The sequence below is a fragment of the Protopterus annectens genome, chromosome 4.part0, assembly GCF_019279795.1.
Source record: "Protopterus annectens isolate FY-2018-M chromosome 4.part0, PAN1.0, whole genome shotgun sequence".
NCBI classification, from domain to species: Eukaryota; Metazoa; Chordata; order Ceratodontiformes; family Protopteridae; genus Protopterus; species Protopterus annectens.
In genome coordinates, this window is record NC_056733.1 from 1733992817 (window position 1) to 1734013203 (window position 20387).

Genomic DNA, 20387 nt, shown 5'->3' on the forward strand with positions numbered 1-20387 from the left:
ATTAAATAAATAATTCAATTAAATATACATTGGCCTAATTCCTTGTTTAAAGACATAGACTATTACTACATACAAAAGAAATGACAAATGTATAAATGAATTCTTTAAAAAACTTTTCATATTAAAGAGTTATGTTTATAATTATAAAAATATAAAAGTATAACATAAAAATATATATGTATATATCTTAAGTGTATTAAAAATAATACATGTATGCTTAAAATATATTTATTTAAAATATATATATATATATATGTATATATAGATTTATTTAATGCTGGACAAAAGGAAACCTACAAAACCTTATGCCTTCTGTTTTTCATTATAGGTTTTAACGGAATCCTATCATTCAAGCCTGGGGGGACATGTGCCCTAGTTTTTATTATCCATTCTGCTTCTGATGATTCTGTGACATTTCTAACATCTCCCCCTCTAATATTTGTTTGAATCACTTGTAAAACAGAAAACATAAAGGTATGTGTGTGGTCAGTATGAATGATGTGCTTAGACAATGCATTCAATTCAGATTTTATACGTATTTGATATAAATGTTCTCTAATGCGTTCTTTCAACATTCTGTCAGTTTTGCCAACATAAAAAGACAAACATGACACACATCTAGCAATATAGACCACATGCCTAGTTTCACAGTTAGCACTAACTTTTATATTAAAAATTTCCCCTGTAACTGGATGCATAAAAATATTCATATTACAAATATGAGCACAAAAATTGCATTTATTACAGGGTTTTACCCCACTAATATCTATTGAATTACTATGATCTAATTGATTGGTACAACATAACATTTTATACAAATTTTTTGCATTTTTATAAGCAAATTGTGGTTTGGGTGTTAGAAACTTAGAAATTTCAGGGTCTAGTCTAAGGATGTCCCAATATTTATAAATAGCTCCTCTTACATGACCTATATCTTTACTGTATTGCAAAGTAAACCTAATGTTGTTGTTTTCTATATTAACAGCATTGGTTTTTGTTCTATACTCAGTTATGCCATGTTCAGAAAATATAGGACATGCACTATTATATCGCATGTCTTTAACTTCATTAAAAACATCATCAATTTCTGCAAGGCTGTACTTCCTATCAATAAACTTATTTTGTAAATCTGTTAATTCTTCATCAAATCTCTGGGAACACAGATTTAGCCTGGACATCCTCATACCTTGTCCTTTAAGGACATTTTTAAAAACGTGTGGAGGATGCATGCTTTCTCTATGTAAAAGAGCATTTCTATGGCATGGCTTGCGATGTACTCCTGTGTTAAAGTGACCAACATTCAAACGCCAAACATTAACATCTAAAAAAATATATTAGTCAACCAAAGTGACACATAGCTCACAACACCAGTGTGCCACCTAACAACAGCCCCTAAGGCAAGACAACGTACCCAACACTTTAGTCATAGGTGACTCTGTAGTCAGGCACACTGATGTCTCACTCACCAGGTTGAACAAGGAGAAAATTACAGTCAGCTGCCTGTCGGGTGCCAGGATCCACCACATAATGCATGCACTCAAGTCACTCCATAACAAGTACAAATACGACTCTGTCATTGTCCATGCTAGAGTGAATGACTTGAGACGTACCTCCCTGGACTACATGAAAAGAGACATGGAAGAGCTCTTGGATTATGTAACCCAGGCAGGTATGACCCTAACCCTGAGTAGCATCCTGCCTTCGCCCAGAATGATACCACAGTACTACAGTTTTTTGGTCTTTTGGAATCATTTTTTTTCGGTGGATTGGATTTCATTTTGACAGCGCTAGAAGAACAGAAGAAAGAAGAAGAAAGAAGAAGAAAAGTACAGAGTGAAGGACGGGTGCTGCAGAATTAAGTAAGTAATTATGTTAGCTTAACGTTTATCTGACTATTTGAATTGTGTATTTAAATGTGAGGGTTGAAGTGGGTGTGTTTTTGATGAAATTCTATTTTTAAACTGAATGAAAATAGTGCTAAGAAGTTTGGCGTGTGTCTATCTTTTTCACCTTGCTTGCAGTTGTTATTTAGTTTGTTTTAGCTGCTTTGTGGGGTTTCGAGGTAGTAAATAGTTTATTCAAATTTCCGTTTTTAGATTACTAAGTGCCCCCCCCAACAGCTTCTGGCACTTCTACCTGTTGCCATCTAATTCCGTTCTGTTATATTGTTGTTCAGTTCATGACAGTGATTGGAAAAGAAGGTCAGGGCAGTAAGGAGACAATTGATAGAAGCAAGGCTCAGGAGGGTCAGTAACACTGACACTCTCTCCTCAGTAAGGACCATGTTAAAAACACAATATATCATTTTGGGGGGAGTTGTTTCCCCCCCCCCCTCATTTGACCTCTTCTCTGCCCTATGGTGAACTTCTAAGTATACCTGGGTTATACAGCAATGACAAAGACTTTTATGAAGAAGCAAGGAAGACTATTGATATGTTCATAAGTAGGGGCTATAAAAGAGATAAGGTCTTGAGATCTTATAGGAGGGTTATTGAGGAGCAGGAATGTATTAATGGTAATGTAGTACAATCTAGAAGTGATGTTTGATATTTGGATGGACTGTTTGCCCCCTTATTGAGTAATGAAGAATTAGTTTCTGATGTATCGTCTAATACCAAGTCTGCACCTTCTTTTCTCTGTAGAATTGTGTGTAATGCAATGGATGGTAATGTGAATCAGAAGAGAAATATATATTTAGTTTATACTTATACCATTTTTAGTCAAAAGGTGCTTGATTTATTTAAATATTATTGGCAATTTTTGATGAGAAATTGAACTTTTTAGTATATTGACAATGTCCCTTTAATTTCTTTTAAATGGGGTTGTAGTCTGAAGGATATGTTGGGCTGTAGTAAATTTGTTTCTCCTGTGGATCCCCTTCCTATATGCCACAATCTGATGAAGGGTATTTTTCAGTGTGGAAAAAGCTGCATTTGTCAATTTATAGTTTATTTTTTCCATAGATTAATAATATTATATTTAAGGCAGTAAGTAGATTTACATGCAGTACTGAGGTCATTGTATATGCCCTTAAATGTCTGTCTAACATGTTCTACACAGGAGAAAGTAAAAGAGCATTTAAACTGAGACTTTGAGAACATATTAGGGATATCAAAAAAATGACGCATTTTATACAGAAGCATAAAGGCAATTCTTCCTTATTACCAGGTACAATCATTGAACAAGTATCTGTCAACTTTGGTGAAAATGTTTTATTAAAAGATAAATTATTGTATAAAGAAACTGTTTATATTTTAAAATATGGTACTTTAACTCATGTGGCTTAAACTCAGTATTTAATTGGAAATATGTAATTTGAATTGTTTGTTAATTGATTGGTCATGTGTTTTTTATATGTATTTGGTCTTTTATTGATGCTTTGTGCTCCTTAAAGACATTTTGTAGAGGCACTAGAGTTGATGAAAGTGTCTGTTATTTTTTGGTCTACAGCGTGTTGTTTTATTTTGTCCACTATAAAACCCTTCTGAAATTAAAACACGACACAGATATCTTAACTCTGTAGCACTGATTTTATTACTTCATGTGTCCTTTCATTCATTTTGTTCTGTAGCTGCTTAGCTAGTTTGTGTTTGTAGGAGAGACAGAGCCTATTCCAGCAATTAGTAGGTGCAAGCTATTGAAATTAGTCTTCAAACAGGCACTAGCCTATCACAAGGTGCACACAACACTTTGTCATACACACACACACACACACACACACACACACACACACACACACACACACACACACACACATGCACACACACACAGATACATCTCACGGACATTAGGACAATCTGAAGGCTCATGAATTCACTTACAATATACATTAGGATGTGAAAGCAACCAGAGTGGAAGCTTTGCCTTTCTATGAATATTAACAGCTATAAGGCATTTTTCTCAGTCCCACCCCCTCAATGTTAGAATTTACAGAGGTTTTAACACACAGCTCAGCACTCCTGTAAGATCATAGTTGTGAAGGTTGGATTTGCTGTCCTTTATAGTGTTAGTCTCTTTTTTTCCATTGTTGTGTGGTAATACTGTGAGTAGATATAAGAAAGGAGGTAATAGATAGAAGTCACCCACATTGGGGCCAGGGCATTGTCTTTCTGAAAAATGCTGTTAAAGTGTTTTATCTGCTGCTTCAGCAGGTCCATTGTTTGAGGAGGATTGACTTGTTCAGTATGCTGGCAATGGACCTTTCTTTGATTTCTTCCTGCAGATCCATCAAAAGACAATGCACAAAAGGCAAACCATCTGAGAACTAAATGCAGAGCCATATTTTGTGATTCAGCATTACTAACTGCCATACCACCATTTATTTTAATTATTCAGTTTGTTAGTTGTGAAAGCCTAAGTGGCCAAAACCCATTTTTAACAGTAGCATTGAGAAGAATGCTCCTGAAAGTACAATTTAGCAATTGCCTCATGCACTAAGCACAACTTTTTGAATCAAATACCAATAACAACTAATTTAAAATCTAAAGCATAGATTACCCTGTGTTAAATTATAGACTGTATTTACAGTAGGACGTGTTATGCACAGATCTAAATGTTGGAAAATAAGAGCAGAAATTCAGCCAGGAAATAAATAAATATCAAAGATGTTAGTTATACCTGTCTTCTATGGGTAAGCATAAAGACTATCTGCAAATCTGTTCTTTGAAACCTTGCTTTACAGGTGAACTATGGTTACATGTAAGAAGTATTCAAACACTATTGTGGTGAAAACCAATGTTTTTTTAAATAATTAGTGTCAAAATAAACTTAAAAAAAAGGTACAAAGTGCAAAGAGGTTCGTTGCCAGAAAGGTAACAGTGCATTCTTGTAAAACTAGAAATAAATTAGTGAACAATTAGGGGACGAAAGTGAAGCCAGAGAAAGTGTAAATAGACTACATAATGTAGTTTTGTGGATTTATAAAAACAGGTTACAGACAACTATGCTATATTTTGTCAACTTCTGTGGGTACTTTGCTTGTTGTTCTTGAAGGCAAACAGTGACATGTTATTCCCTTTCCAACATTTATTAAATGTAAAGAAGTAAGATGTCATTTCTGAAAAAGAAGAGATACAGTTTTTTAGTTGTTGTAGTGTCAGTTATTTGTTTTATAAATAGACACAAAATTCAACCATTGAAGCAGAATGGGTTTAGAAAATAGGTTATGTGCAAACTTTGGTTGAAGGTGACACTTTCCTAATATTAATTTTGAAACTGTACTTTTGTTCTAAAGATATAGCCCTAGAGCTTGCAGCACTGTTGTACAATGAACACATAATGCAGCCATAAATCATGTTGTTTATCCAATATAAACTAACATAGTGGATTATGATCCTGTTGGATGATCATAACCTGTTTATTTTGTGCTTGAGAGTTAAATCTTAGCATCCATGTCAAGAAACATAATTTGTGGTTATAATATGAGAGCTGATCACAATTCTTTAGTGAATGGAGCTTTATCTGATCCATGTACTACTAGTTACAGGGAAAATTGCAAAGTGTTTTGATGGCTTTTAAAGTCATAAAACAGTTAGGATATGCCATATGTCATGTTTATGTTTAACTTTTATGCCTGTCAACTGTCCTGATTTTTATAGAATGTCCAGGTTATTGCTTCATATTTCTGGTTTGTTACTCATAAAAATCTGTGTTTTTGGACAAAGCACTGAAGATCGAAGTCACTAAATAATGAAATATATTGAAGATTCAGAGTTTGTATCATTCAGAAAATATGTGCTAACAAAAATCCTGTTCTAGCAACTTTCTAATATAAATGGAACTTAGGGACATGCTACCAATATGGACATCAGGCAGAAACAAAACTTTTGTTCAGCTGCTGTCATTTGATGATCACTACAGGTAGATTTTATTGTTGACTGCTAGACCCAATTTTAATAACTTTAGCAAGGGGTACTTAACAATTATTAAGGTCAGGAGGGACATGTGCCATTCAGGCACTTAACTAGTTTGCCTTTACTGAATATCAGAGCTTACTCAGCATAAACAATATGCATTGCATGGAGTGTGCTGAGTCAGCACACTCCATGCAATGCATATTGTTTATGCACACTTACACCTCTCCTTCATGCTATATCATGTGTGTTTGGAGAGTAATACAAATCATAGGTTGTAAGATTGCATAAGTATCAAGGGATCTAAATATCTAATGTTCAGAAATCCAGTATGACCTGATGTGTTCCAGACCACAGCTTCTCAGGTGCACCACAGCCTCCAGACCACAGCTTCTCCTCAGGTGCAGAAATGGAGTATGAAGTACTGTTTGCAGTATACCGCAGAGGTAAGTGTTCAAACCAATGTGTGTATGTAACAATGTGTGCTGTGTAGACTATTCAGCATGCGCCATACTGACTGAGCATTTATTTCATGTAAATAAGTATGATCCCATTGCACCATAGCCACACCCATCTTGTTGGCCACACCCCATCTTGTTGGCCACACCCATCCAGCTGTCTCCTGCAGCCCCCCTTTGATTTGAAGTCACCAGCCGCCACTGATCTTTTTATGAACAGTATCGGTGCACCTACTTGATAGGGTTGCCACCTGTCTCTCTTTCTGCATTTCTGTCCTGTGTGAGGGGCGGGTGGGCTTGAAAATGGTATATGTGTAGTTATTTTACAAGAAAAAATATTCTGACTTTTCTTCAACTGTCATAGAAATCTTTGATATAACATTTATGCTATCTTAACATATAGTGTAATCTATTATAAATAACTAACATTCAAAGCTTAGCATTTCAATATTGTGATGCTGCTTATATACATTTCTCAGAAGAGACAACTGCCTTTAAAGCCCTGACTGATCTAATTGCTTTGTTTTGCTATGAACACAACAGATCACTAAAGCCAATAACTCTGCTGGTGAAGCACTATTCTCTTGCACCAGAGCCAAATTATGGAACTCCCTCCCACCCACAATTACCTCCATACCATCATGCACCCACTTCAAAACTTTACTAAAAGCACACCTAAAAACATGCTGGCTATGCCCTTGCAACTCCCACTTTAATATCACCCACCCCATCCAAACACTACCTTTCTTTCCACTCCACTAACTACCTTGATTATAGCAAGCTCAGATGCTCATAAGCCAGTACTTATTATACAGCAGGAACTTCTTCTTGTAACATTTGTTAGTGTCTGTTATGTACTTCACAGATAAAGATTCCAGTTGTCTACTGATGTACTATGTTCTTCATCTGTAAATATGTTGTAAGTAATTGCTATGTAAATTGTTAACCGCTATGTAATCCAATGTAACTACTGTCTATTTTAACTGTGGAGCTTTTCTCCCCGGGCCTCTGCTGAAAATGGACCTAAGTCCAGTCGGACACTCCCGGTCAACAAATATAAATAAATAAATAAAATAAATAAATGAACATGAGTGGTAACTTTTCCTCGGAAAACAGTTCCACAGCTTTCTGTCTTTTTATAGCAGCTGCTGTGCTTCTGACATTAGCAAGATTAATTGCCCATCTAAAATTGACAGCAGTACCTGACAAAGTAAACTACAGATTTAGCTGTGTCTGTGGTATGTAATGCAGGCAGATACAGCTTCCTCTGCAAAGTATGTGAGAAGTTAAGCTTTAAAAAAAAGTAGATAGGCTTTCCCTTCCTTTCATTCCAAGGCAAGGAAATGAAAGTTGTAAAAAGTACAAGCAGGTTTCTGGTAACTATACAATACTGGAACCATGTTGTAGGGAGAAAAGCAACCTAAGAATTAGTTGAACTATAGGAGATGGCAGAGTTCTCCTTTAAATTCAAAGAGATTTGACATAGGAACCTTTGGAACTTCAAAGGGGAAGGTCACAAGTTTATGATTAGACTTCATTAAGGAAGGAGATACCACAGAAATACTGCAAGAGACAAACATATTTGTAAGAATCACTTCAGAATGCTGTGTCCTGTAATAGGTTTATTTATTAACTGCTCAATGGATTTTTTTTTTGTTTATTAAGTCTAGGATTTTTTGGGAATGTCCTACATTGGAGGATTTGGTATCCCTCTTTATTGAAGGATAACTAAATTAATTGAAAATAAGAGCTTTTGCTAATAGACCATTTAGAAGACTGAGGAATCCCACATGTTCATTAGATGACAAAGAAAGTGTTCTGCAATGAGCCTTTAGTTGATTGTCATATCTTGAGAGATCTATAGTTCCACTAATTCTGTTTGTGAGCCCATTGGCATCTGTCTGGCAGTAATATGCACCTTAAGAGACACAAAGACTTCACCACAGTTGCCATTTATATCTAAAGGCATGAAAAATACACACTATTGGTATACAGGGAGTGTTTTCTTTACATTTAAAGATTTTGCAGCTACACGGACAATTTATTTCCAAATGTAGGACTGTCTCAAGATCAAGCAATTAATTGTTTATACTTCTGGCATTAGAATGCCCACCTTAATGCATTATGATTTTGTGACTAATATGTTAGCCCTGTATTCAAGTAGGTTTTCTTTGGGTGTTCCAGTTTCCTGCCACATTTTGAAGACATGCAGTGGGTGCATTGGACACTTATCTGGCTGTAGGTGTGACTGTATGTGCAAGTATGAGATATGGAAGAACTACCATGGCAGGGTTAGCCATCCAGCAGTTGGAAACTATGGTTCTAGAAGATTGTCACTGTTGAAGTGACATCCTGACCTCGTGCAAAAATGGAAAAAAGGGGTTGTGGATGGATGTTAGCTATTCTGGAATGTCTATCAACTGGAAATCTGCCTAAAAATGGCACTGGGCCAGTAAAAACTTTAACCAGCATGCAGAAGCCTTAAAATGAGAGGTGTCAGCCATCCATAGAAATGACAGTTGGACTGCTGAACATCTCATCCCATGCTGACATACTGAATCAAAGTGAATGACATAGTTGTCATCTTTTACATACATTTGTCATTTATATCTCATTACCTACTCACTTGTCTACAAACCTCTTTAGAAGTTCATAGTTGCTGCACACAAGATCAGGTTATGTCTCTGAATCACTGCTTTGTTGTACTTATTTGCGGCCACTGCACATACCCACTGTGCAGTTGCTTAACATCTGTGAATACCACCTTAGCAGTGGCTGCCACAGGTTTCTTTTTTTGACAGGGCATAATAAGACTACAGTAGCTAGCTGGTGGGGTGCATAGGACATGTGGAAAATAAACACCAGTAAAGTATAGAAATACATGATACATGGTAACGACTCACCCCTAATCCACAGTTACAAATGAAAGACCCTTTTCCTATGGAACAAAACAGTGAATGCCATAATCTTACAAACCCTGGCAAGGTTCACAGTACAGAAAAGCTACTAATTTGTCATGCTCAAGGACTATGATTTCGATGAAGTGTTGATATGTTACAGTGTAACAAGTCAAGCATACAGCTTCCAGTACAATAGCGGTGGGAAAATATTATGCACAAAGACGTGTGGTTCAGTAGAAGAGAAAAAAATCATTAATCCAAACTGAATAAAAAGTTATTTAGCTTCATGCAGCATTGTAAGGAAAACCTTTTTAAACAAATACAGCACATTTTGCTAACATTCAAGATAATGCGTCCCACATACCTCTGGTAAATGACAATGTAGTTTAAATGTCTGATAAAAGTTCTTTGAAGTAGAAGCAAGTGGTCAGTTAACAGTACCTGGATTATAATGATAGTTTGGTACCTCACTAGGAATGTAAGAAGGTCCATCTGTATTTGGACTAAAATATTGGAAGTCTTAAACCATGCAGTTCATCTGGTTTATTTTGTTAAACAATTACAGCTACTATTAAAGAGGTAGGAGATGCTCTGATAACACAAAAGTAATTCAGTCAAAATGTGAACATGAAAGAAACATTCCAGAAGCTGTGGAAAATGCATATGGCTGATACTACTGTACTTCTAGTTATATGGAAGTAAAAGCAAATTCATTATGTTCTGCTGAATTTGTCTCAAGAGTTTTTTGAAGTGGACTCAGTAAAAAACCTCCAAGATCACTTTACAGCAGCAGACCCACTGAGATATAACAATATCCACTTAATGATTCTGATGCATTAAAATTGTCAGAGTACAAAAATACAATCATAATTCATTTTTTGTTGATAATGTTAGTGCCCTTAGGCCAATGGCATATTTTAAGGGGATACCTGAGGTGGTATTCATATTAACTAGGGAAAATTTGGCCAGGGCACTTGGGAATTTCTCCCTAGACTTTGGAAGAATAGATGTGAAGCACTCTATAGCTGCAAGGTGGTGCCAGAAGGCTACTACTGCATTTCTGTGAATTCCAAGATGGAGGAGAGTGCAGTAGAGATGGAAAGAAGAGCAGGGGAAAACTTACTGAAAGGAGAAGGAGATTAGATAACTGTTAAAGAGTTAGAAATTGGAAAAATTGGAGACGTGAGTGGTGGTAGATTTAATGAACCAGCTAGAGCTAAAGGAAGAAGAGGAAACATGGAGTGACACAGTGCAGAGAATATTAAGACACATGTCTTTGTAAAATGGCAGGACAGCAGAGCAAATCCACACAAACACAAGGATAAGATGCAGACTCCACACAGAAGGCACTCCAGCCAAGAATCAAACCAGGAAACCTATAGCTGTGAGGCAACAATACTGCCATGTGAAATATTTCCTGATGCAATATGAAAATAAAAATATTTTATTTTTTTTCACCGATTTCCGATGTTTAAGCGTAGCACAGCGCCGCACAAACGGGCTGCACTCTAAAACCCAGAATACTAAAAATTAAAACCCACAAATGTGGATTTTATTGAAATTGTTAATGTACAAAGCAAGGGAATGGTAGGCTGAAGACAACATGGCCACCAAGTAGAGGTTGCTAAGGAGGGAAGCTCAGTCTAAGACGTGTAACCAAGCATTAGTAGGCAATCCTATGTAAATGAGCATTGGGATAGTGAATCGCAAGTTTACATAGCAAATTAGCACAGTCAGTGGAGTGTAGGAGTAGGATATGGGGAGTAACAGAGAAGAAGATAGGTGACATCACGAGGGGGGAGTGCGCGCGTGTAAACCCGAGTAAAACAGAGTGCGCACGTGTAAGCGTGAGTGCACGCGGTTAAGCCGGAGTAAGCATGTATAAGACTGTTTAAAGAGTTGTAAGCGCGTTTGCGCTGGTGTGTGCGTGCTTTAACTCGAATAAGCAAGTTTTAGTGTGTGTAAGCATGTGTGTGTGCATGTTAGCTGCCGTGCGTGTGTTTGTGCTTGTGTGCGCATCACTCCCCCCCCTGAGGAAACAGAAAGAAAAAGGAAGCACAACAAATAGTAGGAAGCTACCAGGGAGTACTAGCAGAGCTAGCAGGTGAAAACAATCAGAATCAGGCAATTACACAGGCAGTACACTAGCCCAGCCCAGCCTAGCACTTAAAACTCTGCAAACAACAGTCCATTATGTTTCTCACAACAGACATTGCAGTAAGCTAATAGAAGTGAAAACTGAAAAAGCTTTACTGAGACAAAGAAATGTTAGGGGCTGCCATTGCTGTTATAAGGTGACATATGCAACATGCTGAGGGTGGTGACAATGGAAATGCTGCTGGACAACCCACAGTGAGGAGACGGAGAAGAGTGTACAGGCCAAGGGTAACCTACTAGGGGCTACAGGAGCTGGAGAAAGTGGAGCGCTATAGAGTGGACAGAGATTGCCTGTAGCAAATTGTTGAGCTGTGCAGGCCACGCCTCACACACAGAACCAACAGAGGGGAACCCATCCCAGTGGAAACCAAGGTATGTGTTGGCCTAAGAATATTAGCAACAAGTACCTTCCGGAGACCAACTGTTGATATGATGGAGATATCACAGGCATCAGCTACTACACCAGTTCCTGGATGCCATGTCAGCACATGTCGGTGATCATGTATATTTCCCCAATTCCCCTGAGGTATTGGCCAGCAATATGCATCTCTTCGAGCAAATAGCGGAATACCCTAAGGTAGTGGGTGCAATAGACTGCATGCACATATGCATCAAAGCACCAGCCGGCGAGCGGGGTAGGGTCTACATCAACCGCAAGGGCTTCCCCTCCATCAGCTGCCAGGTCATGTGTGATGCCCAGGGCATAATACTGAATGTGTGTGCAGACTGCCTGGAAGCTACCATGATTCCCATATCTGGCATCTGATGCAGCTGTACCAGACATTTGCCAATGGGGACATCCCACATGGTCATCTAGTGGGGGATGCTGGCTATGCACTGGAGCCGTGGCTGATGACACCCATCAGAAATACACACACACTTGAACAGAAATGCCATAATGAGGCACATGCACAAACACATAATGTAATAGAGCATGTGTTTGGGCTGCTCAAGTCATGGTTCCAGTGCCTGGACACATCTGGTGGAGCCTTGCAGTACTCACCAACTACATGTACCCAAATTGTCATGGTATGTGCTATGCTACATAATATGATCCTGTGAAAATAGCTGCAGCAGGACCAGCATAGGCCTGGGCCAAACAGCCCCCCACCATTGCCAAGGCCATCACAGGCAGAGCGTGACTCAGAGGAGGAACAACCTGAGCCTGCCCCAGTAGGCAGAAGGAGGCGTGCCCAGTATGCTTTGGCCTTGGCAAAGAGGCAACGCATAACACATACACTGGCTCAGTAGGAACTCTGGAAATGATACCTCTCTCCGACTCGCACATATAGTAAAAGGGATGCCTAAGTTGACTCTACTGCTTTCAAACATGTACAGGGAGTGTAGTATGTTCATCCGCCATAGGCAGCCCTGCAGCACCACCTAAGGCATGATTGCCATGTGTTAAGCAATATAAAGCAGTGCTAAACAGCATTTACCACCATGTAGTATATGCAAACAAAATTGCACATGCCAACTAGCACAACTGTGGTCAATGTTCAATAATATTGGGCAACGTCCAGCAATGTTGGTGAATATTGAGCAATGTCGGATAAGCCTGGTCTACGTAGGGCATAGCTGAACAAAAGCCAACATGCTCATATTTGCTTAACTGGCCATTAAGCAGTCTGGTCTGCTCAGTATGAAAATATAAAGCAGTGATGGGCTTCAAACCCAGGATATTGGGCACTATAGCCAAAGTACTGAACCACTAAACCATGACAGTATTGCAGTGGCCAGCCTGTATGAAGGAATGTTGATAAGTCTATGCAAAGTATTACATGGAAACCTTGCAGGCATAGTATAATCCTTGTTGAGTTATGACACAAAGGTGAGTCCTGCAGTGAGAACAGAACCTGGCTTCCAACACACACAGTATGAATGTTAATATCGGTCATGTTCACACACATCAACAAATGCAGTGGACCTCAGATAGCAACATACTGAAAGGTTACACTGGGCATGCTCACACACTTGAATAAATGAGACAAATGTCAGGCAACAAAACATGGAATGGGAGAACTGGGCATGCTCACACACTTAGGCCATGTCTGAGTACAGCAGTGGGCCACGCATATCCATGTCTGAGTACAGCAGTGGGCCACGCATATCTGGCAGTTGCATGTGTTAACCCAGGAACCTGTCACTATACAGCATTCTGCCCTGTGCACACAGTTATATGACAACAGACACATCTATAATATAGTGGAAACCTGTCATAATCAAATATGTTCTGCAGATACCGAAGTTGTTCATAGAAATTGGTAAAGCAAAGATGATAAAGACCTGCAAACAGTATCAGCAATAAACATTGTGCATCTTGAACATTAGCATAGGTTCAGAGGTCGATACTAGGCTATCTGCCCTAGGGCATGTACAAGCCTAGCCAGAATGTGTTTGGCATTCGCAACCCTGTCAGATTACTACACTGTGTGTGTGAATAGTAGGTCACACAAGATAGCCCATGTACATTTAGGCTAGTGTGCCTCTGTCTAGCAGGGACACAGAAGATATCCCAGGGGTAAACATACGATCACCCATACAGTCGTCAAGATGTCTCCAGTAGGTGGTCAGTGGGTGGCTCTCCTTATGTGAAACTAGGATTACATTCTGGAGTGAGTGGAGTCTCTGGGATAAGAATCTGTCCCTCCACAATGTCCTATTAACATCTGTGCTGAGGTATATGTCCCTGGAGTGTGTAGCTCCAAGGGAGTTGGATATCCTGAGGTGGAGCATGTCCAGTAATTCTGGGTTGGGTATATCTGTAAACAACAGGCACACATCATATCTGACTAGGTGGTAAGCGACTGAGTAGAGCTGGAGTTACATACTGCATTTGCAGGGCATCTGTGTGAGTCCCTAGATCTGCTTGGTGAGGAACTTCCATGGCCAGTACAGTTGCTGCAGGTGTCAGGTAAGGTACACCCCAAATGTGGCATTGCAACCAAGCATGGATGTGATGAGTATAGGGGCACAGTGACCTCACTCAATCTAGATGTGAAACCATATGGGATAAGGTGGCCCATATAGAAGGTGTGTCCAACCACTTTGGCAACGTGAATGTCAAAAGCAACAGTACGAACAAGTCATGTCCCCAAACCCCTAACAACTCCTACCATATGTAATGGAGTACTACCTATGTGGTAATGGGTGGGCATGTTGTTATTCCCAAAGGGGATGGCTATGCAACTAATGGCATTTAGCTGAAGGCCATGGCTCAGGCACCAGTCATCCATCTCTGTGAGACCCTGTTTGAGTATGCATGTGGCAGCTGCAGAGTTGATCATGGCACCCAGTTTGCAGTCAAGTGCAAACATGTTCAGCCATATTCCCCCTGTGGTAGCCTGTACGTCAGACAAATATATACTGAACAAGAGAGGTCCCAGAACCGAGCCTTGTGGGATGCCACGTGTAACTGGTGTATAGTCAGACATGGCATCTGCAATTCTGACCATGTGGGTGCTATCCCTGATCCAGGTATCAATCTATCGTGTGAGATATGTGTCCATATCGACTCTGGTGAGCCTATGCATAATGGCCGAGTGGGTTATTGTGTTGAAGGGTTTTGCAAGGTTCAGGTAGGCTGTATGGACAGTCGTCCCTATGTCGATGGACCTGTTAGCCATTTAAAGAATACAAACAGGTTCAAGAGGCAAGATCTGCCCACAACAATGCTGAAATGTGTAGGGCACAGTGTCTGTAGGTTCCCGATGTCTATGTGTATGAGTCCCATGACAATACACTCCATAGCTTTGCAGAACAGGCTACGTAGGCTTATAGGGCAATATTGTCTGTGGTCCATTGTGGCACCAACTCTGTGGAGTGGGACCACTGTTGCTGTACACCATTCCTTGGGTACATATCCTGTGGTAACTCCGATATTGAACAGTGATGTAATGTGTGGGTTACGTCTGTCATGATACTCATGTAAGATGCAGGCAGGGATACCGTCTCGTCACATTGATACTGTGATGTACGCTTTGGGGAGGGCAGCACTCACCTGTTACTGTGTGATGTCAGGGAGGTTATACTCTGTTGGGATGGATAGTTGCTCCTTAGGGGGGATGGGTGGGAGACATCTGCACTGAACCTGTTTGCCAGGATGTTGGCAATGCCAGTGGGTTCAGGGTAGGTTTAGTCAGTATGCAGTAACTCACAGCATATCAGTGAGTGTCCACCCAGGTTCCTGACATAACTGAAGAAGGCCGTGTGATAGTCCTACATGTCTGTTGCAATTGTCTGGTAGAAGCAGCCTTTAGATAAGTTCATGAGTGATCGTAGCTGTCTGCTAGTACAGATCACAGATGCCTTCCCAGTCTGGGATTGTGCTCTATCATGTAGTAGCTTCCTCCTGACGTTGTACAGCTTATTAATGGCTGGGGTCTACCACACAGGTCCCCTGCCATTGGAGTAGTGAGTCCTGTTGTTATTTGGGATAGCACAATCCATGCAGTCCACTAGGTGTCCATAGAATGTGTATGTAAAGGATGCAGCAGTCTGATCCATATTTGCCACTGTCTCAGGGTCTCTGAAGGATACCATCTTGCTGCGGTGAAGTGAGACGTTGGCTCATGAGAAGTTCACCAAGATTACCCAGGATGGGTGTGTGGAGGGTATACGTATGTCCAGTGATATACATGTATGTTCTGACCTTACCAATGAGGGGTATATCGCTGGTGTGGAACATAGAGTCCCCACTTTGGTGATGATCAGGTCCAATATGTATTCCCCCTTGTGGCTGTGCTGACTGTTTGTGCCATAGCATATGAGTCTACAAATTGTAGTGACTGTTGGTTGAGGGTGTTGGGGCTTGAGTAGTATCCCCAGTCAATATTTGTGTATATGAAGCCACACAATATAATGGTGTTTGTGGAGACCTTCATATTCTTCATAGTTCCCATGAAAGCCGAGTGTGGTTCATGAGTTTGGGAGAGTGTTCTGTAGCAGGCAAAAAGCTGAAAGGCAGTATTGCACAATGGTAGTTGTATATGTATGGTGTGTGATGCTTTGTGCAGTGCTACTAACCCGGAGGTGTGTGTATCTGTGATGTATATGGATACTCCCCATAGCTGTGTTGTCTGTTCCAAGTCTTGTTGTCAGACAGCATGGTATGAAACATAACCTGGTAGTGCTGGTGTGCATAAGCGAGCCTGAACCAGGCATCTGTCAGTGCACAGATATCACTATCCTCCATACTGAGGAGAGTCCTGAGTGGCCGCAATATGAGGTTAACACAACTGTTGTTGAGCAGCATTACCCTTAGTTTTATTTAACCTGTAATGTCTATGGAGGTGGGTTTGTCTACTGAGCCCTGCTTAAAAAAGGCACTATGGTGGTAGCAAGAGCCTTAGCCAGCATTCCAAAGTCCAAGGGTGACAGGTACAAGCTGTCCATAGTGAAGCTACGTGGCATGTTGAGCATGTCATCATAGGCTGACAGACAGTGTATCCCCTATGAATTAAACAAATTTGTTAGGCAACTGTTAAATGTGATATGTGTGTCCATATACTGTGACATCATAATTGGTGGGTGTAAGATGCTAGACACGGTCAGGGTCATACTGGCCTGGGCTACATGATCAGAGTGTTCCTCCATGTTTCATGTCATGTGGTCCAGGGAGTAACGTCTGAGGCTATACACACCAGCATGGACAATGATAGTGCCAGTCCTGTACTTGCTTTGGAGTGGCCTGACTGCCTGTGTTATGTGGCAGATCCTGGCACCCAACAGACAGCCCAAAGTGACTATTCCCTTGTTAGGGCTGGAGAGTGGTACGTCAGTGTGTCTGACAATAAGTGTCACCTATTACAAGTGTATTAGGTGTGTTGTTTAGCCTGAAGGGCAGTGACTGTGTGGCACACTGACATTATGAACTATGTGATATGTGGGTATTGTAGTGGGGTAGCAGGTGTGTGTGTGTGCCTGCTTTGGAGGTCTCTGCTGCTTAGGTAGAGTACATTTACAGCATCTGAGTATGTCTATGTGTGATAATGTGGATTGAGTGCTGTTGCTAGAGGATATGTGAGACTGATATGTGGTGTGTGTGGTTACCTTCACCACCTGATAGACTGTGCCAGTCATGGGTCGAGAGAGTTCAGCACCCTGTATGTCTATATAAGTGCATCTCACACATATATCTGAGTTTGTCGGGAGGAGGAGAGGGCTGTCTGTATACATGAGGCAGATGTGACATTGTGTCAAAATCACAATATCCACTAGCTGGACTGGAGAGTACACACGAAACCGACCCCTGGACATGCCAGGATATTATCATGAAATACTCTGTAGCCTGATCACAAAGGATCAGTAGGGTGTTAAGCATGTAAAAGAGTATAACAGGAATTAGTGCTCATGTTCGTTTGTGTTTTGTAAAGAGTAGCTGAGAAGGAGTCCAGACTGAATCACGACACCTCCTTCAGCTATGTCATAAATAGCAATGCACACCCATATATGTCCTGAGTTAGGGCCAACTGTACCTGAGTGACAATGCCGACATCATGACAGACAGGCCCATATGTACATACCCACCTCCCACTGACAATAGTCCATATCATCATACCGGGAGATATCACATGTAGAATGGATGAGCAGCTACCCCACTGCCAAAAGCATGGAGAAAGTGGAATACATTGATTCCCAATATGTGTCATGCACAAACTACAGAACAAATAGATCATGCACCTGAACAGTCAGCTGAGCCTCACCCCCTACACAGGATGTGGAACCGTTGAATGTGTCAGAGCTACATATGGCACCCCCCACCAGTGTTGGTGCAGAACACACCATGGGACGTCAAGTCCAGTACGCCTATGAAGTCTGATCTGCAAGGTCATGGCATCCATCATGGTTGCAGTCATAAACAGAGCTATTGGAAGCTGATATACACACAACCCTACCAACTGTGGTATGTTCATGTGCAGATCATGGTTCCCAAACATGCTAGACTATTTGCAAGGCAGCCACCCAGGGCATACATCAATGAACACATCTACACATGTGTCACATAGACTTTGAATAGCCCTTTATCAACATCCCAGACACATGTAGTATCCACAAAACCAACAAGCTGTGTATAAATATGTGTTGACATATGACGGAATGTCAATGTGTCCACAGATAGATCACACAAGGTAAGGATTCTGCGGTCTTGTTCAAGCTGTTGACACCTGCTGACCTACATGGACCATTCTTGGAATGGCATAAAACAAAGTGTACACACATCACCATGTCCAGTCTGATGATGTCACCATCCTATAAATGCAGCAGGATAAGGGAAACCAACCAGTAAAGCAGATAGCGTGCCGTGTTAATGCATTTCTCTCTAGTATCATAACATAGTTAGGTAGGGGTTTAAATCCTGCAAACAATGAGTGTGTGTGTGGGGTGGTGTGTGTATGTGTGCAGTTTCCTTGGAGAGAAAACTCACTAAAAGAGGTACATTCTTCTTTGGAAAGTCTGATGACATCACCATGCTACAAATACAGCAGGAGAAGAGGAACCAACCAATAAAGCAAATAGCGTGCCGTGTTAATGCATCTTCCTATAGTATCATAGCATAATTAAGTAGGGGTTTGAATTCTGCAAACAGTGAGTATGTGTGTGTGGGGGGTGTGCAATCGTCTTTGAAGGGAGTTCCCTTTTTGGAGACTGGGGAAAACACACTAAAAGAGGTACATTCCTCTTTGGAAAGACTGATGATGTCACCATCCTACAAATACAGCTGGAGAAGAAAAACTCCCCACTAAAGCAGATAGCATGCCATGTTAATGCATCACTCTCTAATATCGTAATATAGCTAGGTAGGGGTTTGAATTCTGCAAACAGTGAGTGTGTGTGCGTGGGGGGGTGTCTGTGTATGTGCAACTGTCTTTGAAAGGAGTGCCATTTTTGGAGACTGGGAAAACACACTAAAAGAGGTACATTCCTATTTGGAAAGACTGATGAAGTCACATACTACAAATACAGCCAGAGAAGGGAAACCACCCGATAAAGCAGATAGCGCGTCATGTTAATGCATCGCTCTGTAGTATCATAGCATAGCTACGTAGGGGTTTAAATCCTGCAAATGCTGACAGTGTGTGTGTGTCATTGTTGGTCAATGCAGTGTGCATTTTGCTTTTACTATGGTATGACATAGTATGATTACAACAGTAAGTGCATTGCACACATCAGGTATCTGATGGCAAATATATATGTGTACATGTCCCCTCAATCAGTACATAGGTGTGAAGCCTGCATACTACATGAATACATTTGTTTCCATTGACAGGTTGTGCCGCTGCGTCTCAGATCGTAGGTCACATATGTATGTATGTGACAAGGTCGTCCACTGTCGTGTTCTTTAGCCAAGGTCATCTGTGGTACACAAACCCATGACAGTTACTTAAGAGTAGTGTGAGTGAGGGTATATGCCTGGGGTATATGTCAGACATGGTCATACACAACATAGACTGCCAAGAATGGACAGTCTTTATAGGTGTACGACTGTCTTGTGGATATGCATTCAGGCCTCTAATGTCTTATATGATACACCTTGGGACTCCACAATACCTATGGATATGTGGATATCAAGGGACACATGACATAACATGAGGCTGTATGTACACATTGGTACCCAACATACATGTTGAGGGCTATCACCTGTGTGGTACTGACGGGATAGTATGTATAGTACATGAGGATAACTATGCCATAGTCAGCTTACTGCTATGCAGCATTTATCAGGCAACAGGTATCTGTCTGTATGATACCCTTGTGTAGGATATGCGTCCCATCCAGGGAATGCATTGTAGGCCAATCCATGCGGGGGGGGGGTGTATGTGTGCAGTTTCCTTTGAGAGGTGTGCCCCTTTTGGAGACTGGGAAAACTCACTATAAGAGGTACATTCCTCTTTGGAAAGTCTAATGATGTCACATTCCTAAAAATACAGCAGGAGAAGGGAAACCAGCCAGTAAAGCAAATAGTGCACCGGGTTAATGCATCTCTCTCTAGTATCATAGCATAGTTAGGTAGGGATTTG

The 20387-nt window shown here is 40.6% G+C and overlaps 1 protein-coding gene across 1 annotated transcript in view; it reads right to left on the minus strand.

The window, feature by feature from the left end:
* The window catches only part of LOC122799998 (cell adhesion molecule 1-like), an 886925-nt gene that overhangs the window by 109613 nt on the left and 756925 nt on the right, over positions 1–20387 (minus strand). The gene's annotated exons all lie outside the window — the stretch shown is intronic.